The sequence below is a fragment of the Felis catus genome, chromosome D4, assembly GCF_018350175.1.
Source record: "Felis catus isolate Fca126 chromosome D4, F.catus_Fca126_mat1.0, whole genome shotgun sequence".
Taxonomy (NCBI): domain Eukaryota; kingdom Metazoa; phylum Chordata; class Mammalia; order Carnivora; family Felidae; genus Felis; species Felis catus.
In genome coordinates this window covers 78255674-78281873 of record NC_058380.1, presented here as the reverse complement: position 1 = coordinate 78281873, position 26200 = coordinate 78255674, and the positions used below count along the sequence as shown (strand labels likewise).

At 40.2% G+C, this 26200-nt stretch overlaps 2 long non-coding RNA genes across 2 annotated transcripts in view; one reads left to right on the top strand and one right to left on the bottom strand.

Annotated features, from left to right (window-relative positions):
- The window catches only part of LOC123381538, a 32837-nt gene extending 29390 nt beyond the window's left edge, over positions 1–3447 (top strand). The window contains exon 3 of the long non-coding RNA XR_006588640.1: positions 3103–3447. This is a non-coding gene — a long non-coding RNA (uncharacterized LOC123381538). The remainder of the gene's footprint in view (positions 1–3102) is intronic.
- LOC123381540 overlaps positions 1–26200 on the bottom strand; it is a 321455-nt gene that overhangs the window by 48078 nt on the left and 247177 nt on the right. The window lies entirely within an intron of this gene.

The following is a 26200-nucleotide window of genomic DNA, read 5'->3' as shown; positions in this document are numbered from 1 at the left end:
CCAAGAATAGAGAGGATGTTATTTAAACAACCATTGGAATTCTTGCTTTCTTCATCAGTGAATTGAGTTTCCTGGATAATATGCTTTCAATGACTCCATTCAGTTTTTGCATCCTTTATTTCTATAGCCACTTCAGTTTGTCTTCAGACATAGGCAAAGCTACTAATATTAAGGCACTTTCCACTGTGATAAGCAAGACATAAGAATTCCCTATTTTGCAGAAGCCACTATGCTCACTACTTCTAATATGACTCAGAATGCCTGTCTTGCTAGATCAATTCCTTGGTCCCTGAGGCTATCGTCAACGGTTGAACTAAGGGACCCAATTATACTCTATGACATCAATATCAAGAAATAAACTGTGTGCCCTCAACTTTATACCATCTCCTCTCAGTTTTTAGCCACAGAAGAGCAAGACCCATGAGCAAAGCTTTGGAATGAGAAATTACACTCAAAGTTCTGTCTGGAAATAAAGTCTCCCTATTTTAATTGACTGTACATTTTATCCAATCATTCGATAAGTATATTTTTGAGGAACTACTATGAGCCAGGCCTTACGTGAGAGGCCTGAACTACAGGAATGCAGAAGGCAGAAATTATTTTGCCCATTTATTGTTCAAGTCTAGTGGTGGAGACAGGAAAGAAATCAAACTAGGGCAATTCACCATTGGGGAAGTAATGTGGTGGGCAAATTGACGTGGTATGAGACCACAGAGAAGAGTTCCCTAGTCCAGACTTACAGATCAGATAGTCCTTTCCAGAGGGTATGAAGTCTAAGTAAAGATTTACAAGATGGCTCTGACTTAGCCAGACAGAGAGAGCAGAGAAGGCACTTCCAAACATAGAAACCATCTTCTAATTGTCTGAAGGAATGATGGTAGCTTTGAGCATTCGGGAAACATACAGGAGATCAGTCCAGTAGACCACAGAATTGGTGAGGAGTACTGAGAGATGAAACTGGAAAAGTGGACAGTGGCCAGTACTTGAAGTCTCTGGGAACCACTTTTTTTTTAACGTTTTATTTATTTTTGAGATAGGGAGAGACAGAGCATGAACAGGGGAGGGTCAGAGAGAGGGAGACACAGAATCCGAAGCAGGCTCCAGGCTCCGAGCTGTCAGCACAGAGCCCGACGCGGGGCTTGAACTCACGGACCGCGTGATCATGACCTGAGCAGAAGTCAGCGGCTTAACTGACTGAGCCACCCAGGTGCCCCATCTGGGAACCACTTTAAGATTTTGAACACACTATCCTATAGTTAATAGGGAGTAATCGAAGGGTTTAAGCAATGGAAGACATAATAAATACACATTTTTAAAGCATCACTCTTCCTGGACTTTGAAGAAATATTTTGTACAGCAGCAAGAGTGGGAGCAGTGAAAAAAGAGAAAATGGCACATGGCCCATAGCGGTGGCCGTGAGAATGGAGACAAATGGACACATGAGGAATATAAAGGAGGTATGTTTTGAATATTATTTAATCATTTTAATTATTCTCTTGATAATCTATTATCAATCTATTCTGTATTTCCTGGATTGTGTTACTTAAATAAATGCCATGTCACTCAAAAAGAAGATGATCATGTCTCTTAGTGATTTCTCAATGTCAAATATCGCTTATGTCTCTTGCCCCAGTGGTCTAATTAGCATGTTGGTACTATCTTCATCCATTCATTCTTTTATTCTGACATACATTCCTTGAGTATCTATTGTGTGCTAGGCACAGATCTAGACACAGGAGACCTAACAGTGAAGAGATAAAGACCTTGCTCTCTTAGAGCACACAGTCCATGAGTATTGCAGACAAAAACAAAGTAAATAAATGAAGAATGTAAGCTCAGGTGGTTCTAAGTGCTATCACAAAGGGTAGTCAGATAAAGTGACAAGAACTGACCATTTCACATTGGGGGATCAGGAAAGGTCTCTCTGAGAGGTGGCATTTGAGTTGAGACCTGAGTTCTAAGATACTCAGGCAAGGATCTGAGTGAAGTGTGTTCTAGGAGAGGGAAAAGAGAAAATGTCTTGAAGTGAGACATTTCCCCTGACAACCCTATTTAATGTCATAACCTAGCATTCCTTGCCACTTAATCTTGACCCTAATTGTACTACTCTACTTTCTTTTTTGTAAAGGATTTCTCATTTTCTCAATGCTATCTACATCTTACACTTTCATCTTCTTTATTGTTTGTCATCTATCTTCTCTGACTGGAGCATAAGTTTTAAGAGGGCAGAAAGACTTACGTTTTGTTCACTGGTGCATCCGCAACACATGAGAGAGTTCCTGACACCTGGTGCTCAAACACTTTTTCAGTAAATGCATGAAAGAGCGCATACTAAGTGGTTAGCAACAGAAATAGGGACAATGTGACTGACTGGGAGGCATCATGAAAATAAAGTGAAGTATGACATGAAGAAGGTGGGGGGGGGGGAATAACTCATGCAGTGCTGTGTAGACCATAGCAGAGTCTGGTTCTTATTTATAAAACTCTTTACTAGAGGGTTTTGAGTGGAGAAAGGAAGAGGTTGGATTTGCATTTTTAACAGATCGGTCTGGGTACTGTGTAGAAAATGAATTGTAGGGTGTGAAGAGAGAGAAGAAGAGTGATCTTCCAGGGAGTGAAGACTTCAGTGACTCCTAAGCCCATTTCCTCAGCCGTAATGGATTGCTCGACATTCACTATCCTTCAAGTAGTTTGTGTCAACCTCAGAGTAATGCATTATGGGGGATCTGCCAACTCCCTTTCTCCTGGCAAGGCCAAAGGTAACAACAGCCTGGAGCCGGGTGCAGAGCTAATCTGGGGGAGCATCTTTCATGCCAAGAAAGCATAAACATACTTCAGAGATGCAGCCTTGATTAAAAATACATGGACACTCTGTATGCATTCACTCACATATGGCCTTTGATTGCCTGGCATTTTCAATTCATACAAGAACATTATGGTGCTGCATTATGGATGAGAAGACACATTTCACCATCTTAAACGGAGGGATTTTATGTGCTTTTTCTTTCCCCTCCTCATCTTCCATCACCCTCCCCACCCGTTAGTCAGAGATTAAACTGTTTAATTAAGTTCTGATTAACTGTACTTCCAATTTTGTCACAGGAGTGTTTTCCATAGTCTTGGCTGCTGCCTTTCTTCATGGAGATGAGGGCTAGCTGTGCCCCAAAGATGAGGAGCGTCCCCACCACCAGCTCTGCTTGCTGGCATGTTCACGTCACATCGCCTTCAATATCTACCTTCTGCTGCAGGTTTTACACCACCATTTCAATCTTGAACAGGTGAATTAACCAACTTTTATATGAAGCATCCACCACACAAACCTGCTCTATGTTTTCACTTAAGCCTCACCAAAATATTCTGATGCCTTTCTCATCTTGAAGAGCAAGACAGCATGGTAGTTGTGAAAACAGATTCCATCATAAAACAAACCAATAAACAAACAAAAAAGACCTAGATTTGGATTCTGAACTTATCACGAACTAGCTGTGAGATTATGGGTCAAGTTCATTGATGTCTCAGAGCCTCAATTCTCCTTTCGGTGATGGGGATGTATATCCTGTGGGTTGGATATGGCAAAGCCATGTCATTAGGTGGTAGCATATCAAGGGCTTAGCACAGTGCCAGGGACACAGTAACTCCCCCCAAAATTCTGGCGACTAGCATTGCTTCAGTATTTCTTTATGTGCTGTACACACATTAGGTACTTAGTTGATGTTTTCCTTAAATGAACCACTTAAGGGAAGTCGTGATGCATCGTGAGCTATTGGTGCCAGTTCAATTCCCCCTTTATCTGTAATGGCTTCGTGGATCACACCAGGCTGAAACATCATCCCTCTGTCCTTCTATGACCTGTATTTCTGTATCCTTTGGAAATTCATTCAATATGGGATAGGTATGCATTCTATCAGTGTTGAAGCCATACCACCTGGGTTTACATTTGGGCCAAAATACATACTAGCTGTGATACCTTGCAGATGACACACAAGCTGCTTGAACCCCAGTTTCTTCATTTAGAAAATGATAATGGTGCCCCTTACATTATAGGGTTGCTGTGAGTATTAAATGGATAATACACATAAAACTCTTTGAAAAGGCACTGAATTAATATAAGTGATCAATAATGATCACCATCATCATTATCATCATTATTATTCATTACTTTGCTCTCTGGCAGCTCTTACATAGATCTGTAGGTAAATGTCATATTTTATACATGTTTTATTCCCTTTTGAAGGCCCTTGCCTTCTAACATGTGTAATACTCTTGGAGTAACACGAGGCATGTCCTGTTATCCATGACTGATGGAGGCAGGCTTAGGGTAAGTAGCCAGAGTGGTTTCCCTGGGGCTGTCTTAGATTAGTGCTGCAAGTCCTATATTCTGGAAAAAATCCCTCAATCCCCAGCAAAGTAGGATAATTAGTCACCCTAGCAGACTGCAGGAGATTAGAGCTTACAACATGGCCATTTAAAGGATGGGAGGGCAACAGCAATTAGACTCAAATGCAGAAGAGATGATAAGAATTTGTCTATCAGGAAAGCAGGATGTGTAAGTGTAACAGCAAACCATATACTAAGTAAAACCTTGTCCCCAGAAACACAAAGCAGATAATCAGGTTTGTCCTGAAAAAGGCAGGGGGAAAAGGATACCAATGCTTAGTGAATAATGCATCCTTACATAAGTGAAACTGTCCTTATTTTTTTAAACCAATCAAGCCAAACAAATCAATAAGAAAATATTAATTGAGAATATGTTATGTGCCGGGTTTCTGCTGTGCACTTCACATGATCTCATTTATTTCCTTTAATAATCCAATATTATACTTGTTAGAATGTCTATTCTATAGATCAGAATTTCTGGGGGTGAGCCCCCGGCATCAGTTTCTTTTCAATCTTCCCAAGTGATTCCAGTATGTACCCTCCTAGAATTCTAATTTAATTGATTTGGGATGTAGCCATGGGCAAAGGGATTTTTAAAATCTTCCCAGGTATAGAAGGTTGAATAGTGTTCTCCCAAAATTCATGGCCCCCTGGAATGCCAGAACATGACCTTATTTGAAATTAAGGTCTTTGCAATTGGAAAGTCAAGATGAAGACGTTTGCTTTGTAAATGTTAAGATGAGGTCACATTGGATTAAGGTGGGCTCTAAATCCAATGACTGGTGTCTTTGTAAGAAGAGAGAACACACAGACATATATATGCAGGGAAGATGGCTATGTGACAATGGAGGCAGAGATTAGGGTCATGCTGGTGTACGACAAAAAAGCTAAGGATTGCTAGGCATCACCAGAAGCTAGGAAGGGGAAAAGAAGGGTCCAACCCTAGTCTTTAGAAAGAGCATGGCCTTGCTGATCCTTCAGACTTAAACTTCTAGCCTTCAGAAGTATGAGGGAATGGATTTTCATTGTTTTAAGATACCCAGTTTGTGGAAATCCATTATGGAAGTCACAGGAAACTAATACTATAGGTAATTCTAATACACAGCCAGATTTGAGAACTACTGTTCTAGGTAGCTAACCCCCAAATTAGGTCAGCTTGACTTTGACTCTTTCTCCATCCAGGTCATGAATACCCTTTACAATGTCTCTCACAGTTGCCCTCAGAAAGGTAGAATTCTTACCAAATAGGGAAAGGAAACACAGGTTTTCAGGTTGGGCCTTCCTGTGTTAGCTGCTCTTAAAAGCTCTCGTGTGACCCTCATTGGGCAACACAGACACTCACATCTCAAGAATCACATACCCAGTCTGTCCCTGTATATCTGCTCCCCTTTCTTTTAAAATATTCCCTCTATGAGAATTCCAAAGAATATATTCAAAGAGAAAAGCACAATCATTACAGTTGAGAAACTGCTCTTGAAACTTATTAGCTCGTGACTCATACTCCTGAAAGGAGCTAATACCTTAATTTCATATTTCTCTGCTCAAATGCAGACCAAGGCGTAAACTGAAATGAAACTTTACACTAATGGCTTCTTAATTATACCCATCTAAAAGCAATTACCTGAGTTTTAGCAGATACAAAGTTAGGGTTGATGGGACCAGCAGATGAGAAATAAGATGAAAGGTCATCTGCAAAAAAAGATCAGTGGAGAGAAGATAAAACACAGTGAGAAGAGAGGGGAAAAAAATCCAGAGATAAGTAAAGGTTGATAAATTCCTAATAATAGTCCTGCCTGGTTTCTAAAACAAGGGTGCCACTTTCTCCCCTAACTATTAGAAATGAGGCTAGAGAAATGTTTTATTTCAAGGTGGGAACTGATGAGATGTGAAACTTTGATACCTGAACTACAATTACTTTAGGCCTATTTTGAGCCAAAACTTACTAAACAGTAGAACCAGGATTCTAAAGTAAAAATCATTGAATAGATATCCTTGGTGTGTTATCCATTAAAAAGAGGCAATATATAGCATGAGCGCAGTTTGCAAAATTACACCGAGCTTATGTGGGCACACATGTGTGTACATGTGCGTGCACGGGCAAGGGCAGGGGATTCACCAAACGTTCAGGTGTCCTCCTTCCAGTGGGAGATTGTGATGCCATTCAATTTTATGCCATATGCTTTTGTATTCTGTTTAGATTATGTGCAATGAGCATATATTCATTGTGGATAAAAGGAAACTATTAAAAATAAAAATCAGAAATGGGGCACCTAGGTGACTCCGTCGGTTAAGCATCCGACTTCAGTTCATGTCATGATCTCCCGGTTCCTGAGTTAGGGCCCCGCATGGGGCTCTGTGCTGACAGCTCAGAGCCTGGAGCCTGCTTCAGATTCTGTGTCTCCCTCTCTCTCTTTGCTCCTTCCCCACTCACACTCTGTCTCTCTCTCTCTCTCTCTCTCAAAAATAAACATTAAAATTATTTTTAATTAAAAAATAAAAATCAGAAAAAATAAGCAAATTTATTGAGACAAAAGCAAATTAAATTGATTGCATTTATCTCTGAACTGAATCGACACGGATTGTAGCAGCAGGCTTCACCTGCTTCTCACCTGCTTCTCAGGGTCTCAAACTGAGAACTATGGGGTAGAATCCATCCCACGGGACATATGTCTTATTTAGGTTTGTATGATCACGAAACATTTTAAAATGTTGCTTTAGATGTACTCCATCCAGTTCAGTTTGCTGCATTTTTCCTCCTATCTCTCTGTCCCTGTTTCTGTCTGTCTCGTCTCTCTCCTGATCTCATACACAGAGACACAGACAAATACAGACACACACACACACACACACACACACACACACACACGAGTCTATTTCACTTATTTTTTTTTAATTTGCCTGACACTTGGCCCCTGTGTTGGCAGCATCCTGTTCAGATGGAATCTTACCATCTACTCTCCTCTTGGAGAATTTATATACATATATTTATATACATAAATAAAACAGTCTTTAAGAGAGTGAGTGATAAGACTCCAAGTCCTCAAAGATTTTCCTCCTTTTTCTCTCATTTCTCCATCAGGTGAATCACCTCTTGGTTTAGAATCCCTATTTTTTTTTTCAAATGCAGATATCACATAGTCTCCATGTCCAGAAACTAGTTGTAGATTAAGCATCGTGAGCTCGATACTGACTCCCCGTTATCGATGTCCATTCAAAACTGCATTTTTGCAACGCTTCCAGATTCAGAGTCAGTAGGAAGAGTTGGTTTCCCATCAGGAAAGTTTCATGCCCTATACTGCATTTGGAGTCATTTAAAATTTTTTGACAAAATTCAAGGGACAAGAAATATTTTATTTCAACAACAACAAAATTAAAAACAAAAGCTAATACATGTTAGTTGTTTCCTATCTTCCCTACTGCGCTGATTGCTTTATCAGTGATAATTCATTTTCATTTTCATAAGAATCCTCTGTGGCAAGTATTACTCTCATTTTATAGATGAGGGCATTGACACTCATTTGGGATAAATAAATTTCTGAAGATAGCACAGCTTTAAATGCTAGCAACAGAGGAACAGTCTAAGTCAGTGTGGTAGCAAAGCAGGAACTGTTTTCCCTACATTTCTGAAGCAGATCCCTGAACCGTGGCAGGCTGGGGTCTGCTGGCACTGACTGGCTCGTGACATGCGATTGTGTGTACTCCTCAGTTCAGTGATGTCATGCTGGCAGCTTGAAATCAGCAATGATGAGAATATTTACACCCTGGAAATTGGCACCTACTAAAAATCAGGGCTGTGTGTGTGTGTGTGTGTGTGTGAGAGAGAGAGAGAGAGAGAGAGAGAGAGAGAGAGAGAGAAGAGCCCTTTGTTAAATAAACATTTACTGGCGTAACACTGCTCCCAAACTAGAATGGGGTTCCTTTCATTAATTCAGTTTTTGTTGAAGCCCTACTATTTGTCAGGCACATGCTTGACACCAGAGGCAAAGAAAATGGTGCCAAGATGATCCCCATTTCAGAAATGTACAGACTGGAGAAATTTGACAGGGAAGAAAACCAGTGATCACAATAGCCAACAAATATCAAAGCAAGAAGTAAGAAGTTACCTAGTTGTGTAAACAAACAAACAAACAAACAAACAAATAAGGGCTGGGGATTTTATAAGTAAATTGTAGTTGGTAGGTAACATTCTAATAAAAATTATTAAAATGGATTCTACTTATTTAAGTCTTTAACTTCCAAATTATAGAAAATGCAACTCAAATGGACATAAGCAATGAAGGACTTTTTTGTTGTTGTTGCTTTTTGGTCTGTTTTTTTGTTTGTTTGTTACCATGACATGTGCTAAGAACTATGTACTAGCTTTTTCCCTCTGTCCAAAATGATTTTTTTTCTCTCTCTAAATAATCAGTTCTAGTCTTTGAGTTCCAATTTACATTTTAATTCTCAGAGTAAATGGTATTTCCTCAGAAAGATGCTAAGATACCCCTATAGTAACTCTGAGTCCCATTACTCTGTGTTATGGGGTGAACTGTGCCCCACTCTCTTCTCCCCAAAAAACACAATATGTCGAAGTCCAACCCCAGAGCCTCAGAATGCAACCTTCTTTAGAAACAGAGTTGTTGCAAATATAATTAGTTAAGATGAAGTCTTGAGATTGGGCCCTTAGCCAATATGACTGGTGTCTTGAGAAGAAGGGAACTCTGGACACAGAGACAATGTGAATATATGGGGTAGGATGCCATGTGAAGATCTGTGTGAAGATGAAGGCAGAAATTTTGATGGTACCTTTGCCAGCCAAGAAGTGCCAACAATTTCCAGCAGACAACCAGAATGTATGAGAGGGGCCTGGAACACATTCTCCCTCACAGCCTCAAAAGGAATCAACCCTACTGATACCTTGACCTAGGTCTCTGAATCCCCAGAACTGTGAGACAATAATGTCTGTGGTTTAAGATACCTAATTGGTGGTACTGGATTACGGCAGCCCTAAGAAATTAATACACTCTGCATCACTTTATTCATCTACTTATCCTCTTGTTTCCTTCTTTCTTTCTTTTACTCCCTTTCTCTTCACTCTGGAATGTAAGGGCCCCTGGTTCAATGCTATACCTGGTCCTAGACCATTGGCTTCCACATAATGAATACTTGGCAAATGTTTTTTGGGAACAATGCAGGGAGTTTATTGACTTACGTGGCTTAAGACAGGGCTGGAAACATGATTTTAGGCAGGTTTGACCAAATAACTTGATTCAATCAGCAATATCTATATTCTCCCTCTCCTTCTCCTCTGCAACCCCACATGGATTTTGGTATCTGCTTCTTCCTATGCCTGGCTTCTCAAATGGAAATCAAAGGGCTCCCAGTCATCCTAGACTTCATCAGTCAAAATTTTCAGTTATTAGAAAAAAGTGCCTAACGCTAAGAGAAATCCCTCTAAAATCAGACAGGATCTCAAATGATTCTGGGTGGTGACAAATATGATAGCTATGTGTTCCATGGGGCTTCATGTGTCCACACTTAAAGAGAGCAGAAGAAAGCATGGATTTCTCAGATAACAAGGAGGGATGTATGGAAATGTGTTTCCATTGCCTTCATCGGCCTGAATTGGGTGGGTGAAGGACTCATCCTTGGCTCAGTGACTACTTTCCCATGGCCAGGAACTAGGAGTGGACAAGGTTACTCTAATCCCCATGGAGACTGGGGGTAGGGCTATTGCCACCTAAAACTCAAGGAGTTCTTAGGGAGAGGAATGGGGGAATTGGAGGCTGAGACATAACCCAAAGTACCCAGCACACTGTCCAAATACAGTAATTTAAAAATTCTTGAGTCACTAGCCTCCACCAGCATTACATGGACCACACAGTTACTATGTCACAATTAATGTCTTTTCTCTGTTGTTTTTCCGAGTTCTACTCTTTGGGATCCATTGTTTGGTTTACTCTGCATCACTCAAACACAAATTAAAACTGACACCCAGGTTGCTCACATTCTTTTTCCAAATGCAATGACTCATTTAATGGATTTGGATGGTTTCAAAAGATCTTCCATACCTCAAAAGCACCTGCATGACCCTTTAAAGATATGAAGCCCCATTTAAAAATGGACAGATTCCTGAATACAGGTCTTAGTATATAAACCAATAATTAAACATGGAACTATCTATACTTCAGAAGGAGAGAAGGCAGAGCATTTCCTCAAATTTATTTTTTTGTTATTGTCGTGGAGGGAGGATTATTCCCTTCACCAATTGGTTTCATGTTTTTTAGTTTTCTTGATTGATGCTCTGGGTAAAAGCTTCAAATGAGCAAAATTTCTGCTAAAAGCTGTACTTATGTGATTCTCTCAAACCACTAGCATTTAAAGGCTAGAATGCACTGGTTTCTAGGGTATAGAATAAAAGGATTTAAGAACACAATTAGTAACTTGTTCCAGCAATTAGAGCTGAGTTTAATTACAAACTAACCTCTTGATAGACCATTTGACAGTCAGTGCAAAGTGAGAGAAAGAGATCAGAAAACTGCTAGAAGCAGCAGCAAAAGAACTTTTCCACATATTTATTTTTGCTCACATTATCTTCAGGCCTAGTGTTGCCTTTTGCAAGGGAAAAGGTGACAGATTTTGTTCTTTAAAATGTTTAATTTTTTAACTTGGCAAAAGGGTTTATTTTTGCATGCTTTCTCTTCTACTCATCTGAAAACCAAACTGCAATCCTGGATTTATGCTCATCTGTCACTAATGGTACCCAATGGGCTTCCTCTCCATCCCCAAAGACATGTCTGTGTTAGGGTAGAGGAGGGTACCAAATAGGCTCAGAATTATAATGTTAAAACATAATGGGACTTAGGGATCATCTGGTCCAACTCGAACATATCATAGATGTGCATGCCTGAGTTCTGGAGAAGCTGTTAACGCACTCAAGATCATAGAGGGGGCTGCAGCCGGGACCCCAACATGAATTCTGTATGTTAAGTGGAACAAAGTCCACTCTTTGGAACAAAGGAAAGGTTTCTCCTCCCAGTGGTTGTGTTGGAGTAATTTATTTTCTTCTTGTTAGCATTTCCAAAAATGGAGCCCTCAAAAAGATAAATAGGAGGCCATTCTTTCAACGCTGCATATTTTCCCTTAAGTACCAGGACTCAGATCCATTTACTGGGTGTGGTACACTGATACAGCTTTATGCAGAGCCGTGCTGGCCCCGTGCACAGAGCCAATTACATTACAGGGAGAACGGAGCTGAGTGGGAGAAAAGCATGTGGTTAAGAATTAGGATTGGCACGATGCCCTATTCTATTTACTAGCCATAAGTAAGCCTTCTCTCCTCAATAATTTTGCTTCTCCTGACTTCTGAATGGGAATCCTCATGTCTCACCCAATATTGCATTTACTCAGCAAACACTACTGAGTACCTACTGTGTGCCAGAAACTGTACTAGGTTCTAGAAATATGGTGGAAAGGAAACAAGGCCCTTTATCTCACAGAGTTCATATTATAAAATGGTGTACAAGTGAGCAGAGAGATGAAAGTCAGGGAGTGTCATGTGACAACCCAGAAGAGAAACACTAGAAGCTGAGACATAGCCACTGAAGCTCTGCCGAGTCATGTCTAACAGCAAGAAAGCCATGATTTTTACAAGGATCAAATGCCTACTGTCTGAAATAACAGGAAGAAAGTCGTAAACACCTATGCTAATAATATACTGTATTACTTTTATTAATGGGAACTGTGTTCTGTTAAGATTATATAGGGGTGGCTCATAATTGTTTGATTTTCCCCCAATATTCTAGAATAAATATATAATACCTTTATAATTTATTTAAAGATTTATTAAAAATACAAAGCCTGGATGCAGTAAACACTGTGTTTGAGAGAGTAGACTTAGAAGCCTGATAGTCTGGATTTGAATCTTGGCTCCACTGCTGGCTAGCTTTGTGATTTTAGAATAATTTTTCTTTAAATATTGCAAATCTCCTCTGTAAAAGAAAAGGTTAGAAAATATGTACTTCAGAAAGGTCTTGTGAGAACTTAGTGATATACTGAAAGTCAAGGACACAGCATAGTGGACAGGTCTGAGAAAGGCTCAACAAAGGTTAGCTCTTACAATATTATAATTAGGGGGGGTGTGCTCATTTGTCCCCATTTCTCCTAGAAACAATGATCTCTACTCCTACAGAAAAAAGTGCCCATAAGCCAAGAAACTTTCCAGAATAATCACCACCACCCCCCATTTTCTTTCTAAAGAAAACACCAAGGCAAGTCCAATCCAGCATACAGGTTTGAAATGAGCCACTGTCCAGACCCTGCTTCTGTTGCTAAATATGAGACAGAATGGAGTGGCCTCTGCCACTTTCCCCATTATTTAGTACAAATAGCTCACTACACTAACCCCTTACTGTGTGAAGCACTTTACGATCACCACAGTGGAGAAGGTCCGTTACATTAGTCTGTGTGCTTTCAGGGCGAGGTCAGGAAGAATATGCAGACCTCAGAACTTCCAGGGAAGCGCTCTTCATCCTTCTCTGGAATGTCGAAATTCATACACGAAATGGCAGGTCTCTTGCTAATACTGGTCATGTTTCGTAAGAATATATTATAATCTCTTGGAAGAACAAACTATGCAATCACAATCTACTTCTAAAGAGTACATTACATATCTCATGTTCAGATCATGCTTCCTGCTAAAACTAAGGCAGGCTTAGAGCCCTAACAGTCTACTGCTATTCATAGGGAACTGACTCTCTTTAAAGAGATCTTTATAGGTGTCAGGTCATGGATTTTTTTGAGAAACTAATTAAACTCATGGATGCTGGACAGTTACCCCAAAATGCCCTTTCAGACAAACAGGCCATATTGCACATGATCACTAGAGATCAGGGTCTCTAAGAAAACAACCCTGGCCCCTAGTGTAATAGTTTCTATGCTTGGTAATGTCTTGGTTTTCCACTGTCTTTGGCTATTTTACTGTTTATAGGGTTGGCCAATATTCCAAAAGATTGGGTTACTTTTAGACTGGGAGATTCCTAGAACAAAGAAGGAATGTGGGAAGATAATCCCTTGCTCCCCACCTTTCCTGCTTCCTCAGCAGTTTTTGCCAAGACTCTCCTCTTCCCCAAAAGTTCTCCTGAGTCATGCAACCTGGAGAGATTATTGAGGCTAAGTCTAGAGGCATTAGCTTGGGTTAGGTGACCACATAGTGTGTCCCTCCTTAATTGAAATGAGGTTGTGGTGGAATGACACACATCACTTTCATCAACTATCTTTGTTTCTTTTAATCTACTACACATTATGTACTAACTGTATTCAATTTAATTAAGCTTATATATCATCTGATGGATACAAAGTTAAAAGGTTTAGCTACTGCCCTCCTTGAGTGTACAGGTAAATTAAGTTATTCATTATCACTAGGAATATTGTTTTCACATTTAGCTAATATATCGATAATGATGGCAAACAGTGACTGAGGAACCAGAATATGCATACATTGCTTAACGGAGTCCTCAAAGCAACTCCAAGAAGTGGGCTTTGCCATTTCTACATCTGATAAGGAAAATGAGGCAAAACAGGGTAAACGACTTGCTCAAAGTTACACATCTTCCAAACGGCAGAAATTCCAACTCTGTGACTATCTAGTCCTTTGTTTTGAACCACTATGCTATTGCCACTCACCTGGATTAAGACACTTTTCTAAGGAAGATCAAATTCTTTAATTTACCACAGTAATCTTGGGCTATAAGTTTTATTATAAGTATCTCCAACTATGTCTTGGACAGTTAAAGGACTTAAACACATATTTACCCGGCAATAAGTGCACACTCAGATTCCAAACACCAAAATCTTGGATCTTGGCTTAGAGGATACACACACACACACACACACACACACCACAAACACACACACACTCCAAATGGGGGAAATATGCAAATAAAAATATAGGAAATTAGGATCCAAGATGAGTAACTAAATGATAATAATAATAATAATAAATTTTCCAGCTTGCTAAGAGATTATGGGAGACATGCAGGAATCTGGAGATCTGAGATCTAGCCAAGCCCTTACCACTGTTACCACCACTGTTTTCTTAAGTAGAAAGTTTTGGACATGGTGTACTTTATCTTAGCACCTGATGGTCATGAGCACTGCTAATTACCCTTTTTCTAATGCAGCAAAGATCTAAGGATTCACCAGCTTATAGAAAATTATTTATTCCTACACTGACTAGCCTCAGACTGATCTCTTTTCTAATTTATTCTGTTGATTTTGGCTTTGCTTGCCTTAGTTTACATTCTAGTTAACAAATTCTCCACAGTCACTTCTCCTCTGTCAGCACCAGGAGACAAGGTGAGGAGTCATTGCCTAGAGAAGCAGGAAAGAGTTAGAAAGACAGAAACAGAGACAGAGACAGAGACATAGAGGGAGCTAAGAGAGGGAGGAAGGGAAAGAGAGTGAAAGTAAAGGGAGAAAGAGAGAGAGGGAACAGAAGAGGGAGAGAGCAAGAAAGAGGGAGAGAGAGAGGGAGATAGATGGATACGGAGAGAGAAAGAGGGAGAGAACCTAATGCAGAGAGAGGGAGAAACAGAGAGAGTAAGGGAGAGAGAAGGGGAGAGAGGAGAGGAGAGAGAAAAGAAGAGAGGAAGAGAGAAGGGGGAGAGGGAGAGAGAAGGGGGAGAGGAAGAAGAGAGACAAGGAGTGAGAGAAGGAGGGAGAGTGAGAGGGAGAAGAGAGAAAAGGAGAGAAAGGGAGAGGGAACATGAGATGCATTGGAGAGAGAGTGAGGAGAGGGAGAGAGAGGGAGAGGGACAGTGAGAGAGAACGGAAGGGAGAGAGCGTTTGTTGCAGTTGAGGGAGAGTCTGTGTTATGTGCAGTTTGAAAAAAGTACATGAAATTGCCATTTTCATGGTTTATATATAGCCTCTTTGTTAAATTTTAGTTGTTGTCTTTCTTTTCTGATGGCAGAAGTGTGGTACTTACTTTGAACTCTCAAATGATGGTAATGAATTTGGTAAGATTTTAATTTCTATCCATGGGGAACAAGGGTTGCAGGAAGGTTGAGACACTGTTCCAGGGCAGCTTTCCTATCTTTGCCCTGAATCCGCAACTTCTCCCCTCCCCCTTAGCCCCCACAGAATCCCATGCCCAGGGATGGGCCCCTAGAACCAATGAAGCAAACCCCCTGTGGTATCAATGGCATCTTCAGGTCTTTTTGAGCTTATGTTTTGGCCCTTGACTGTTTCGGGTACTGGTGTTTGGAATGAGTGAGGCTGACAGTAGCAGAGGCAGTAATAATCCAACACACGTGATTCCCAAGAGACCATACCAACACTTATCTTACCCGATCTTCATAAAAAACCCGAATTTCTTGCCCTATCAGACTTAACATTCTGCATGTGGCCTATTTTCCCTCTGGATGGATGTTTTTATTCAAAAACTGATTCAAGGAGCAGTTCTCAGGTTGGATGAGCACGTGGCTTGACTTCATTTTGTTTCTACCATCTACGTAAAGCATGATGTGGGCTAACTTGGCACAGATGTACTATTTGCATACTCTCCTGGGATGAGCTGCAGGTATTTTCTTCCACCTGTATAAAGTGCAAATGCACACATGTGACCTAAGACTATCTCTTTTCTTTTTTTTTTTTTTAATTTTTTTTTTCAACGTTTTATTTATTTTTGGGACAGAGAGAGACAGAGCATGAACGGGGGAGGGGCAGAAAGAGAGGGAGACACAGAATCGGAAACAGGCTCCAGGCTCCGAGCCATCAGCCCAGAGCCCAACGCGGGGCTCGAACTCACGGACCGCGAGATCGTGACCTGGCTGAAGTCGGACGCTCAACCGACTGCGCCACCCAGGCACCCCAGACTATCTCTTTTCAACATCTGTATTCATTTTCACGTGGGTTAGGAATGGGGAATATTATGAAATACATTCTACTCATATTTTCTGGTAGAGCTTAAATCATCCCTTCTAACAATGTTCCATGATCATCATACATTTGCTGCCATATGGAAATAAATATCATTTCTCTCAGGTTGAGCGTACCTCTTAAGTTTCATCTATAGATATGTATTATATCATTAATGTATGTCATTTCTTTTACTGGATTTAAGTTCTTTGAGGGCAAAGAACTTGCTACTAATTTCCCCTACTTCTTATTTCCTTATCACACCCCAGAAACAGTGGGGCTGGTTGTTAGTTCTGCAGTGACGGTAATTACACTCACCTTATTCACACCTTGCATTATCTTATTAATTTCACTTTTATTCTTCTCTTTGTCTTCTCAAACTGCAGAGACCATATTTGCCTTCTGGATCAGAAGGTAGGGGTGAAAGAAATTAACATGACAAGCCAGCTAAGCCCAGGGAGCCACGCAACATGCTTGTGGTCAAGTTATTTCTTGGGACAAGTGAAGTGGGATGGTCAAAATAGGCCCTGGAACCTCACTTCCTGGGTCTGAAATTAATCCAACCAGGTATTAGTCATGTGGCCTTGTCAAATTATTCCACCTGTCTGTTCCTCACACTTCCCATCTGTAAAATGAGGACAGTCATAATGCTTACCTCATTAGTAGCTGAAAGTACTAAAGGAAAAAACAAAAAAACATGTCCATTGCTTGGAATTGGTGTTGCATTAAGGAATGTAGTTAAATAAATGGTGGAACCAGTGCTTAAACTAAGTTCTAGAGGTTGGTAATAATAATAAGTATGGTGAGGAAGGAATTGAGAATAACCACATGATTCACTGAGTGTTTGGTACGTCCCCAGAATGTGCTAAGAGCTCTGGAGACATTATCTCATTTAAGCTGCAACAGCAAAATGAAGAAGTTTCTATCATTAGCCAAGTTTTATAAATGGCAGCCTCTTGCCTCAGAAAGGAGACAACTTGTCAAGTAAGTGGTAGAGCCAGGAACTAAAGCAGATGTGCCTGACTCCAAAGCCCACATACTCTGCTTCAACTCCACCAAGGTGCTGGAAATTCATTTCTCACTGTAGAAAGCAAGGGGTTCAGATGATAGTGTGCATGTTTGGGGGTGGGGCTGGCAAAAGAATGAATATAAACAGCATTTGAAAGATAGTCATTTACAAGTGAGATTATAGAATCTGTTTGAAGATTCCCCCAGAGGACACGTTAAAAATATGGCTTGCACGAAACTTAACAAGAGGTTAGATGAAACGCACCGGGCTCTGTGTAGGCGGGATGCACACCGAAAATTAAATCCACGTTGGAAATGTTAATAAATGCAGACACATGTTCTTGTTTGTAATGTGCTTCTTGTTTTTCTCATTTTCTCCATGTTAGAACAGTGAGGGCATCTCTGTTGGGTCTCCTGGGGCCTGTTTTTTTTTTTTTTTTTTCTCTCTCTGATTGTTTTTGCTTTATCTCTATATCTCTCCCCACTCTTCCCCCATGCCCTCAAAATGTGATTTCATAGCTTGAGATGTCCAGGACCCAGGGGTGTGACTATGCACTGGAAATGAAGAATAAGGAGAGAAGACTCGTGGGGCTTCCAGACCATGCATCACACGGTAGCCATAGTGATGTTAAAACCAATAGCATCACATCACTCTCTCAAAGATTTCTGAAGGTCTTCTTTGGTGATGCATACAATGAAGTCTAAACACTTCTGCAAGATGTTTGAGGCCCTACTGTGTGGGCCACCCTCCAGGCCCACCTGGCCATGGTGACTTTTCATGCCTTTGGAAACCTTCACTCATTCATCCATATCTAATTCAAATGTGATCTTCTTTGTGAAGTAGTTCCCTGCAATTCCCCAGGGAACATCAGTGACCCTGAGCTCTTGGTTTCTCTAGCACTTTGCATTCATCCTTTTTGCACCACCAATATTAGTAATAACAAATTGAAGGCTTAAAACATAAGGAACTGGTCTAAACATCTCACATGAGTTTTCTAATTTAATTTACCTAATAAATACACTAGACACATTTTATCTCCATCTAAAAATGAGGACTCTGAGACTCAGAGACATTTAGAAAATGGTTCAGTACATGCCAAAAGGTGGCAGAGCCAGAATTCATGTTCTGGTCCTTTTGCCTTCAATACCTGGACAATTAACAATTACCATTGGGGTGCCTGGTGGCTCAGTTGGTTAAGTGTCCAACTTCGGCTCAGGTCATGATCTCACAGTTCGTGAATTCGAGCCCCACTCCAGCTCTCTGTTGTCAGCACAAAGCCTGCCTTGGACCTTCTGTCCTCACTCCCATCTCTCTAGTCCTCCCCCACTGTCTCCTTCTCTCTCTCTCTCTCTCTCTCTCTCTGTCTCTTTCTCAACTAAACTTAAAAAAAAAAACCACAATTACCCTTGACTGTCATTTTTCATTTATGCATAATGGTTACATATGAGACTCACTTCACTACCAGTTCTGGATATATCTGAAGGCAGAAATGTTTTCTTAGTCTTCTGAAGAAGGAAGGGTAGTATAGTGCAGAGAACGCCTACATAGATTTACACAGACCTGGTTAAAATGCTAGCTCATTTATTACTGAATCACTGTGAAAACCAATCCCTACTTTATAACGGGCACAGTAATGTCTAGTCAATAGAGCCGTGAAGAAAAGAGGGTTACATATCTATAATATTGAAGACCGCAGCCACTCAATATGGGCTGGTTCCTTTTTCTTTTCTTTCTGTATGTCTGCCCAAGATCTTGCCCAGAGCGAAAATCCGATAAAGGACTTATTTTGTTTTGTTTTCTTTTAAAGGAAATGAGATAAAATAAAAGGCGATTTTAATCTCAAGACCACATCAAGGGAAAAAATATGGCCTCTCCTCATGACAATTGATTTATTCACTGAGTTCTCGAAAAGCCCTGGCAGGTTGACAGCTTTGTATTCAAGGAAGGGGGTAGGTAGACAGGGATAGGAAATGGGAATATTTTGAACAGGGAATATGGGAAGAACTCAGCACAGATGGGAAGGAAGACAGACAGAATACTCCTCAGAAAAGGAGAAAAGAGTTAAACACGTTCCCAGAAAGCCATTCCTCGTGTTCAATGCCAAGAGTTTGTTCCAAAAGACTCTTGGAATTAAGATTAAGGTACTGACATGTCATCATTATGCAAAAGATGACCAGGAAGAGGGGAAGTATGCACTAGCTTTCTACAACTGCAATGAGACAGAGTGAAAAGCAGACTCTTTAGGTCCTGGATGTAACTGTGGATATTCTGCCACTATCCAGCTTCAGGACTTGCCACCAATCTTTCCCCCAGAAAATGGGAGAAATAGTATCTATCTCTCCAGAGTCAAAAAAAAAAAAAAAAAACAAAAAAAAACTATCAAAATGTTTTCATCATAGGACTTAAATACAATGAGCGCTTACTCAATAGATATTTATTTGGTTTGGTTTGATTTTTCCTACATACCTCACTTCCTTTCTGTACTGGTCACGCATATGAGTAAAAAGAGGACATAGAATGCATTTGTTCTATTTGAATTGTATCCAGTTGTTAAAATGTTTTCTACCATCATGTCTCAGTGCAAAGCTTTCAGGAGCTGTGGACAACTTGAAGTTGCCACTCTCCCACCAGATGACAGAAAGGGCAAACCCAGTCTGTCTTTCCTCACTGTGGCCTTCATTCAACGCCCAAGTCCAAGCCCCTTGGGTCATCGGCTGGGATCACTCACAGCAGATAACCACAAGACAAAGATAAAGAGATTGAGCCCTCTGTATTGTGACAGGTGCATTGAGTAACAACTTACCTAATCGTTCTTTTGTTCAACAATGGTACTCACTCAACGAAAGGCTGCGCTGAGGATTGTGGAGGAAATTTTGTTCCAAATAAAATGTCTCGTTCTTACAGCAGTACTTGGCACAATTAACCGGACCCAGCTTGAAACTCTTCTCCTAACTTCAGAAATACCATCCTCTTTTTTGGCTCTATGTGCCTCATTTTTTCTCATTTGTAAAATGTGGGGAAATAGTATGTCACTCATTGGTATGATGTGAAGATTAAATGAAATAAATCTCAAGAAGTTGGTGCAGCTGCTGACACGTAGTGGTATTTAATAAACACCAGTTGAAATACCAGTAGTGATGACAATAGCAACAGCAACATCAGTAGTTGTTCTCCTGGTAAAATATCACTATCTTTTATTCTCCCAATGTCCACTGCCAATTTCCCTAAGTCCTCTTTCTGGAAGTAGTAAGGAGGCAAGTACTGCTACTTAATAACAGCATGGGAGATGGGCAAGGAACCTCTCCATTTCTCAGTATCAAGTCCACAGCTCATTTGCTTCTGAACCCACCTTCTCCTACCAAACACTAGCCCATCTGCATGGGCTCAGATCTTATCCCCTCTCATCTGTTCAAGGGCTTTTCTTATACATAATCCCTCTTCCCTCTCTTCTGCAACATCAATATCTCCCTGTCGACTGCCTCACTCCCATGGGTACACATACCATAGCATTACCCACTAAACGAAAAAAATGGTCTCATGACTTCACATTCCCCTCTAGCCACCATCTTGTTTCTCCGTCTCCAACATTATAAATTAGCTAGCTCAGCTTCTTCATCTTTCCTTCATTGTTCAAATCACTCCATTTAGGTTTATATCTCTATCATGCTAGAATATACATGGTCAAAGTCAGCAATAACCCCATGTGCAAAACCAGTGGATATATTTTGTCCTTACCCTCCTTAGTACCTTTTCACACAGTGACTCTCTCCTGTATACACACTCTCCTCCCTCCATTTCCAAAATGGAATCAGTTTCCTCCCCAAATATTTTCCCCCCTCAACTATCCTCTTTTTGGCAAATGAGTTTAATATAGACCTGGATTCTCAAGGCAGAAACAGAATCTCTGTGATTGCATTCCCTTCTCACTTTCTCTCTTTATTCATTTTTCTATTTCTCTCTTGCCACTCACTCATGTCCAATCCATTATCAATCCATCGTGTGGAATCTCTTCCAAATGAATCCTGAATCTTTAATGATTATTACTACTATTACTATGTTACTACTACTACTACTACTACTACTACTATTATTTATTTATTTATTTTGCCATCGTTGCTACTGTCCTTATCTAGACCTCCTGCAATTCCCTTGGGTATACTGCAACACTTCCTAACTGATCTCCCACCTCTACACTCATTTCTTCCCAGCCATTATCTACTGCAACTCAAATCTATCTAAGCATGATTGGCTTTTCTCTTTGCTTGATACCATTTAAAGCCCATCCAGTAGCCAGAACCCAAGTCTAAGCTCTTTAAAATGGCATAGGTGGGCATCCACAACCTGCCCCTTGACTGTCTCTTCAATTTCCTCTCCTGACACCCTCCATTCCCTACTTTATGTTTAGGCGACATGAATATGCTTAGGGTTCTTGAAGTTGTCTCCTCTCTTCCCCATTAAATCAAACTTAGCTCCTCTCCTAAGAAATCCCATTAGACCCTTTTCCAAAGGAGAGTTTATCACTATTTTCTCTCTGTTACCTCTGCATCTTGTGCACATTTCTATTACTAATCATTTATTTATATACTCATGTCATGTCTTTTAACATAGTGATTCTCCAAACTGGCTTCACATTGGAATCATTTGGAAAATTTAGAAACCAAAACCAAAAGCTACTGCCTGGCTCCCTCATTCAGAGCTTCTGATTTAATTGTATGGAACACTGCCTGGGCATCAGGAATTTTTAAAAATCTCTCAAAGAGTCTAATGTGCAGTCTAATTAGAGACTCCTCCTTGAGGCCAGGGATGTTCTGTTTTTTATTTTTAATCTTTGTATCTTAGGTGTTGTACATCGTGTCTGGTGCATAGTTGGAATTCAATTTATGTTGTTAAAGTATATTTACCATGAATTAAAGCTCATGATACAACATGATACATAATTCCCAAATGAAGCAGGTAAAGCTACATCAAGAAGGGTGAATTTTCAGCAAGAGTTGGAAAATGGAAGGCATGGAAGATTTTGGAAAATGCCTGGAATAGACTTGCAACAGCCCATAAACATCTGAAAGAGGCAAATGAAAGTAAATGGGATGCAGAGACATTCATAATTGAGAATGGAGAATCCTGAGACCACTGGCAAAGGGAATAGAAGAAAAACGAGAGAAAGAATTTGGTGATGAGACTGTAAATGTATGGGGATTATAATAAGAGGTCATGATAGGTATCCATGATAGTTTTCTTAGAGAAGGTGGCACTGAATTGACATGAGGATTTAGGAGAAAGAGACACTCAAAATGTGCAGCCCACTTTTCTAACTACCACCAGTCAGTGGGGACTGGCATTCAAGTGAACAGTATTTTTTGTTACCAACTATTACCAATGGTAATGATGATATCATAGCTGAATAACGTGGCATTTTGTCCTAGCAGCTAACATGAACTTTGGAGAAACATTACATGGGTTTGCCAGTTAACAGCTATGTGACTTTTGGTAAGTCACTTAACCTCAGTTTTCACAGAGATAAAATGGGGATAATAATTATGTCTTCTCATGGAGTAAGAGTGACAAATATATTAATTTATGTAAAGTGCTTAGAACAGCCCAGCTCAGAGTAACAACAAATGCTAGTTCTACCATTACAGATGTAGGGGATTTCCCACTATTTGGACAAAGCCAACAGCCTTGGCTTTGTCCAAAGTAGTTGTTTACTGTTACTCTGGGCTGGGCTGTTCTAAGCAATTTCCATATGAAAGCGTTAAAAAGGAAAAGTGAGATTATGTTCATTTAAGTTACAAATGCAAAAACTGATTTCCACTTCAGAACTAAATCTGTATGTCTAAGATGTGTTTGATCTCACTCTCTCTTTCAGACACACCGCCTTAAAATTGTAGTAAAATTACCAAATTAGTGAATATTTAAAATGATTCTCTTTAAACCCTTAATTATTATCAAATTTATATATAATCTCTACATAGGCCAACCAACTGTCGCCTGGGAGAGGTCATTAAGGCTCCACTGATTAGATAAGAATAATTTGCAATTAGCTTAGAAATTGTTAGCATGAAAATGGGCCCATCTAAATTTCTTGAGTGTTCTCCAAACTACTGTTCTCTTAGGTAGTCTAAACACTCATATAATCCTATTGACAGGGCTAATTAATTTGATTAGAATATTTTAATTTCCCAAGTTTTTTATTTCAGACCTTCTCTATCCAAATGATCGCAAATTATTGCTAAAACAAGCCAAGCTTATAGTCAGGTTTAAACTTTTCTATAAGCCTCAACATTCCACTAAGTGCAACAAATTATCAGATGCAACACACGTATTTATTATTGTCAAAGTCTCCCCTGTTGACTCTTACTCTTTTTATACATTTCTGCAAATCTACTTCAAGGCTACTACATGTCTGTTTCTGTGTGACGTTCATGAGCTGCTTTTCTTCTTTGGAGCCTCAGAAACACTCAACGGCTGAATCGTACACCTGCCTCAACTTATAGAAAGAAATAATGGATCCTATTCCAGTCCTTGAGTCTGACCTTTGGTGAAATCCTTTGGTCACATACTACCTGTTTGATCCTCAGCAAGTTGATGGAATTCTCTTAGAACCAGTGACCCCATCTTAAGTTGGAAGTAATAAGACTTCCTATCTGGAAGCTTCTTCTGAGGGTCACCTGAGGCCATGCATGTCACAGATGACAGCCCTAATGTGTGACAGCCACTATTAGGTTTTATCGTATACTTGTTGTGTTTTCTTTCACATAAACTTTGCTTCCTCTGTTAAATTGTAGACTTTTGGAGGGAAGAACAAGTTGCTTCTGATTTGGGGTCTTCTCTCATTTTCATGGTTCCTGGTAGGAAGCATATGGTTGACAAATAGGTCGTGGTTTTGCTGAAGCCTGTAGTCCAAACAACTTCCTATAGGTAATGAACTTCCTCCACATAATAAACATTGTATATATTTATGTAGGAAATGTGTGTGTATATGTGTCATGCTAATATATCTATATCTATGTAAAATCACATATATATTCAGGAACATATCTTTAAAACACAGTTATGTATCAAATAAAATACACATTTGTGTATAAGCTATGTACATAGCTTATATACATGCACAGGCATACATATCATAGAGTTTGTAAACAGACACACAGATGAAATATACCATGAGACGCTTTAACTTAGCTAAGTGTTGCTAAGGTCTAAGCCTTAGAGTATCTATTTTATGACTGTATGTGATTTGTAATTAGTATACACATGTAATGTAGATAGGCATGTGTACAGTAACACTGAGTTAAAATAAATGGGTTCTCTCCATTTATCCTTGTAGACTCCCCTACCTACCAGTTTGCCCCTACTTCTTGCCCCTCCCCGTCCAATTTCGTGAGCTAACACACAGCCCCACCAGTGAAGACAGGAAGGAGAAGTACCCAGTGGTGTGCTAAGGTCAACTTGAACCAGCTTATCAATAGAATCAACAGATCTTTCAGACTTTTGCAAGCCAGTTGTTGAATGGAATCATTCGTAAAAATTAAATTATATAAACTTTCAATTAAATAAATTATATTAAAAGAAAAGCTAATAATCCTCAAAATTCAACACTTACTAATTGCTTTCTCTATGGTTTGCTATTATCTATGTTCTTGACCTTGTTTATGTCTATTTTATCTGTGTGGTATGGTGCAGGGACTACGTTAAGGCAGGCTGGTGTGCATTTCTTCCACTTGTGTTTGGTAGCTTGCAATGAGTATTTTACACCACAGAAATTGGTCAGTGCTTTTTCCTGGAGAGTCAAATGTTAAATATTTGCCATCACAACCCTAGATGAGCCTTTTCCCGTCAGCTGCATAGTCCTCTTGGAGACTCGAGGATTCTTAGCTAACTAAGGTAGTTGTGAAAGAAAAGCAGTATTCGTATATAGATATATTGGGGGGGGGGGGAGGAACCCATATAAACATAGTTAAATTACATCCAATAAAGAAAGTACAGAGTGGAAGGGAGAAGATTTCCCTGGAAACTGTCACAGAACACACACACATGCTTTTGAATAATGAATTTAATTTCCAAGCTTCACAGAAAGCTCTTTCCTGCCTTGGCTCTCCCTTAACCTTCTCCTCCTGCCTTTCCCTCACCTTTCTACCTGAACTTCTTAAAGAGCTGTAATTCTAACCTGCTCCCTCCCTCCCTATTATTCCACTAATCTGTCTCCGCCCACATAATTAAAGCAATCACCTCCTCCTGCCTCCCTCAGAGCCGAGTTAATCACCCCTCTGTACTCTGGAACAGCGACCTTCAGCCTACATGATCTGGGTAACAATCTTAGGGGCCCTTCCCACACTGTCCCTAAGCCTGCCCACCTCTCCCTTCCTTCCAGCTCACTGCCAGGCTAGGTCTGCTGCTAAGAAACCATCCTCCAGCCACTTAGCCGTTCTCCACCCACTAACATGTTTATCACCTCTGGTCAGAAAATCACATTTGTTTCCACCTCTGTTTTTCTCTAATTGCTTTCTCCCATCCTCTTCTAGGCTCCCAGGAGGCTGAATTAATCTCCTCAAAAATCATTTGAGGAGTCATTGAAGGAGTTATGGGTGTTAGCACATGGAAAGCAATCCAATTCTTCAATATCCCTGAGAAAAGGAACCAATGTGCTCTGTGATGTCCATGAAGAAAGAACTGGAAGCCATAGATAAAAAGGCAAAGAATATGACTTCAGGTCAAGGTAAGAATGGACATCCCACCCTGAGCTGACCATCAGTCCCTATGATGCCGAGACAGTGAACTCCATGATGGGGGATTATTTTAAGAACCATTACAGGAGACATGCCAGGGTTGAAGCAGGGGATTGGATTAAAGGTTCTGTAAAGTCCCTTCCAGTCTAAAATCATCTCAGTCCATGAATCTCTGGAGTTGTAGCCTGCA